General features: G+C 35.6%; 1 long non-coding RNA gene across 1 annotated transcript; it reads right to left on the bottom strand.

Moving 5' to 3' along the window:
- Positions 1 to 507: 507 nt before the first annotated feature.
- Positions 508 to 4,865, bottom strand: LOC128244793 (uncharacterized). Its single transcript, XR_008262992.1, has 2 exons — positions 4,520 to 4,865; positions 508 to 586 (listed from the first exon to the last, which is right to left on the bottom strand). It is a non-coding gene; the product is annotated as an uncharacterized LOC128244793 (long non-coding RNA).
- Between the last annotated feature and the right edge of the window lie 464 nt (positions 4,866 to 5,329).

Here is a 5,329-nt window from a genome sequence, read left to right as displayed (position 1 = left end):
ACGTATCAACTTTAAAGTGTTACGTAACATAAAAGTTACGTATGAAACACTTTAAAGTAATTACCAAAAATCAATAATAGAATTCAAAATTTATTTGTATCAAAAAGTAAATACTCCATATTTGTATCAAAAAGTAAATACTCCATCATGGGGATCAAATGTAGATACACTTAGATGCTGACAGTTCGTGATAGCCGCTGGCTATTAGACCAATTAGCGTGACAGTTCATAACTATAGAATACATCCCTTCGTCTATAATAAGATATTAGATATGCATACCTGTCACAAACTGGACGAGATCAGCAGTATATATGAACGCATGTTACTCATTTTAGTGAGGTTAGATTTTGGGCGTGGACTAGACATATGGCCCGTATGATACTTTATTATATACTGATTATTATACTTAGAAAGAACGGTGAACAATAAAGACTTAGAACACTTGAACAGTTGTTGGTTGGTTACTGAACGGACTATCAAGAAAGTTAAGTGAACAGTAGCGTTACGTGACACGTAAAAGTTTGGTGCCGTGACCAGGATAAGAGCAAGGTTGACGTGGAACACAACGGCGAAGTACTAAACCACCTGAAACGAAAAAGGGGTGAGTGACAATTTCGGTTTTATTGGATAACATAGAGAAAGGGCAGAACCAGATATTAGTAGAATTTTTCAAAATTTAGGGGAACAATTACAAAATGTTTCGGCTGTAGTAGGCACTCAGAGTATAGCACAAGTAGTACCATATTTTGACGGGGATACGAAACAATTCAAATATTGGATAAAAAATATTGAAAAATACGGCGTTCTTACGGGTCTAGATAGCGAAAGATTAAAAATGGTAGCTTATCAGTCTAGCAAAAATGCAGTTAGTGATTTTATACAAAGATATCTAAAAAGTAACCCTGATGATAACTGGGATACACTAAAAGGGGAATTAAAATCAAGATTTTCGGAAGTACAAGATCCACAACATGCTTTCTGTCTATTAAGGGCAATAAAACAGACACCAGGGGAAAATGTTCAAATATATGCAGAACGACTTTTAACGATGGCGGAAGAAGCTTTTGTAGGTCATAACGGCGACCTAATAGTTATTGAAAGGCAACTAATAGGGTTCTTTATTGATGGTTTGGCACATGATTTCCTAAAAATGAAAGTAATGCGAGAAAATCCAGATACTCTTCAAGCCGCGGTGCGTAGTGCAACAAATGAACAAAATCTTAGAACTAGATTTAATCTTCGAATAGGTAATGCGCCGAGTCAAAATAGCAGGCATGATATTAGCATCAATGATAGGCATGAACCAATGGAAATTGATCATTTAAGACCAAATAAATACTGCATATACTGTAGACGGCCCGGTCATAACATAAAAGATTGTAAATCAAGAAAACGCGAAATAAATGCCATAGGTAAAGAATTTCAAGTTCAAAATAACCAAATTAGTGATAGGCCAAATAACGATTGGAAATCAAAGATTGAATGTTGGAATTGTGGGAAAATGGGTCATTTTCAAAGGGAATGTCGAAATGGCAGGATACCATATTACGCCTCACGTAATCAAAAAAACTAGGAGTCTCTTATCATAAAGAAGTCGGTGATAGGAGAAAACATATGTCAACATTCACTATAGCAATTTGTGGGAATCCAAATTCATGTCTGATAAAAATAGGAAACATTTCTTTTAGAAGTTTAGTAGACACAGGTGCTGAAGTTAGTTTAATTAGTCGAAAGGCCCTTAGGTTATTGCAAAACAAACCTAAACTCTCAAATAAACGCGCTCATTTACAATCAGTTAACGGTAATTCGCTACAAGTTGATGGCTCAGTACAATTAAAATTTAAAATCGGCCGAGTTCACAAAGTGCACGAATTTTATGTTGTCCCAAATACAAATAGAAATATCATTTTAGGCAGGGAGTTTTTATCAAAAAACGGGGTAAGACTCTATTTTGATTTAGAATGTATGCGCATCGATGACAGTTATGTACCTTTGGAAGAAGATTTACATATTGCATCAATTGTGAGACTTCAAAAATGTACTGTCTTGAAACCACAAACAAAGTACTTATTAAATGGTAAGGTAAAATCAAATCCCAATATAGATACAAAAAAATGTTATGAGATTAAAAACATAAACAATTCATTTTTAGATTCTGAACCAGGCCTTGTAATTGTTAATTCCGTGGTTAAATTTCAAAGCAAACGTACATTTCCAATTGCAATTATAAATAACACTCATAAAACAATTAAGTTAAGGAAAGGCAGTGCTATAGGCAAAATTGAAAAATTAGAGGCTCAAGAGATTGCTTCTGTTCAAAATACTTCGGTTAAAAGTAATCCAATGACTGATGATGAAATTTTGACAGACTTACGAGTACCCAAAGATCATGCTGAAACGATCTTACCAATTATAATGCAAAATCGAAAACGTTTCGCTAAAAACGACTCCGATCTTACTCAAACTGACACCGTTACCATGACAATCGAGACAGGAGATCACCCACCAATTAAATTACGACCATACCGCACACCTTTGAATAATAGGAAAATTATTGACAAGGCAATTGACGAAATGCTTGAGGCAAAGGTAATTAGGAAGTCACATAGTCCTTGGAGTTTTCCCATTGTAATAGTAGATAAAAAAGATGGCACTAAACGATTTTGCGTAGATTTCAGACAATTAAACAAAATTACAAAACCCACATCTTATCCTTTACCTCTCATAGATGACATATTGGCTATTTTAGGTAAAAGTTCATGGTTTAGTTCGCTTGATCTTAAATCAGGGTATTTCCAAATGAAACTTGCAGAACAAGATAAAGAAAAGACTGCTTTTACGACCGGATTCCGAGGTCTTTATGAGTTTAATACTTGTCCTTTCGGACTCTGTGGAACTCCTGGACGATTCCAAGAATTACTTAACCAAGTATTAGAAGGCTGTGAAAGTTTTGCCATTGCGTATTTAGACGATATCTTAATATTTTCAAAAACAAAGGAAGAACATTTGGTACATCTCCAAAAAGTATTCAAACAACTTGAAAAACATAAACTCAAATTAAAACTGAAAAAATGTCAATTCATGCAAGAAGAAACACAGTACTTAGGTTTTGTTATTGATAAATTAGGAATCAGACCAGACCCTAAGAAAGTAGAAGCAATTAGACAAATTCCAACTCCTAAATGTGTAAGAGATGTTAGGTCAGTCTTGGGTGCTGCCGGCTTTTACCGCCGTTTTTGTCCAAAGTATTCTGAAATGGTTGAGCCATTGATTAACTTAACTAGGAAAACAGTCAAATTCTTTTGGTCACCAGACTGTGAACGAAGTTTTCAACTACTTAAAGACAATCTGACGAAAATTCCCTACTTATCTTATCCGGACATAAACAAGCCTTACATTTTATATACAGACGCTTCAGATAAAAATATCGGAGCATGCCTCACACAAAAATGTGAAGAAAATGAGATTGGGGATTATGCTAATGAAAAACCAATTTATCTGCTTTCACATAAATTGTCCGATACACAAACGCGGTGGAGTACCGTGGAAAAGGAAGCATTTGCCATACATTACGCATTACAAAATTAGACCATTATTTACACAATGCTGAATTTGTTATTAGGACCGATCATAAACCCTTAAAATATCTTTTAGAGTCTCCCATGCAAAACAAGAAAATTCAACTTTGGGCGTTAGGCATAGCTGGTTATAATTGTAAAATCGAATATATACCCGGAAAAACTAATATCATAGCAGATTTCTTGAGTCGCCCCCCATCGTCCGATACTATCCAAATTGACCCACCCACGGATTACGAACCGGATATAAGTGATAACACCTTTCAAATTTCCGAAAATTATGTTTCAGAGAATATTAAGCAAGTCAACGCCATTAATTCCCATTATCTAAATAAAAAACAGGTTGTTGATAAAGAATATGAAGAACAAGATTCTTTCGTAGAACCAGTGAAACAATTTGAAAGTATGTCAATGGCTAATGAACAAGATCTTGATGCCAATATTTTACAATTAAAGATGAAACTGCGACATGGTCAGCCTAGCAAAACGGAGCAGAATAAATATATTGAAATAGATCGCATTCTGTATTACTTATCAAACGCCGATGAGGAGCCAAATTTGAGATTAGTAATTCCAAGCCATTTAACACCTTTAGTCATTACGCAATATCATGATAATAACGGGCACCCGGGTAGCCAAAGGTTATTTGCAACCATTAAACAAAAATACTTTTGGCCTGGACTGTTTAAAGAATTACACGCATATGTTGAAAAATGCGTTACCTGTCAAAGTCGGAATTTAACCAAAATAAAAGCTCCCATGCAAGACCGTCTCAACATGGCACCATACCCATTCTCAGTAGTGTCTGTGGATGTCCAGGGGCCTCTACCCCAAACGCTAAGTCGGAATTGTTACATAATTTGCTTCTTAGATATGTATTCAGGCTTCGTAGAGGCTTTTCCAGCACCTGACAAAAGTTCAGATACCTTAATACACTTACTGGTAGAAGAAATCTGTTGTAGATACTCAACTCCCCTTCGTTTAATCTCCGACAATGGTAGCGAAGTAACTAGCGGTGCTTTCCAGGCCGTTCTGAAAGAATTAAACATAGATCATGTAAAAACTTCCACCTACCACCCTCAGGCGAACGGTCAAAATGAAAGATCTCATGCAACTATCAATAACATTTTATCAAAACTAGTAGAGGGTAATGTCCGACAATGGGATGTACATCTTAACATGACCTTGGCCGCAATGAGATTTTCAACATCAGAGAGTTCTAAACATTCACCCTATTTCCTTCTTTTTAATCGAGACCCGGTTCTTCCAATCGATAATCTACTTAAGCCCAGAATGAAATACCATGGCGAACAGTACTTATGCTTAATGCGCAACATAAAGCCTTTGTAGAAGTCCGCAGACAGCTTAAAAAATCTAAACGAAAACGAGCAGAGTATGCAAATAGGAATGCCAAAGACATACGCTTTAATTTAAATGACCCTGTCTATTATAAGAACTTTCAAAGACATAATAAATTGGATGCTAAATGGAAACCGTATTATCGGATAATCGAACAGAAATCACCACTAACCTACCTAATAAAAAACCAACTTGATAACTCTATTGTTAAAGTGCACGCTGAACAAATACGACATGCAAAAATTGACGAATGGCCAATTCCCAAAACAACTAATAAACGACCTATACGAAGAGCAAACTATGTTGTCCCACCAAGTGATTTATCAAGTTCTGATTCAAATGATTCTGAGCCCATTGATTCGGAACCCCATCAAGTTAATTTACCTCCTAT

This window comes from Mya arenaria, chromosome 8 (genome assembly GCF_026914265.1).
Source record: "Mya arenaria isolate MELC-2E11 chromosome 8, ASM2691426v1".
Taxonomy (NCBI): Eukaryota; Metazoa; Mollusca; class Bivalvia; order Myida; family Myidae; genus Mya; species Mya arenaria.
The sequence above is the reverse complement of the archived record's forward strand: the minus strand, read 5'-3'. Positions and strand labels throughout refer to the sequence as shown.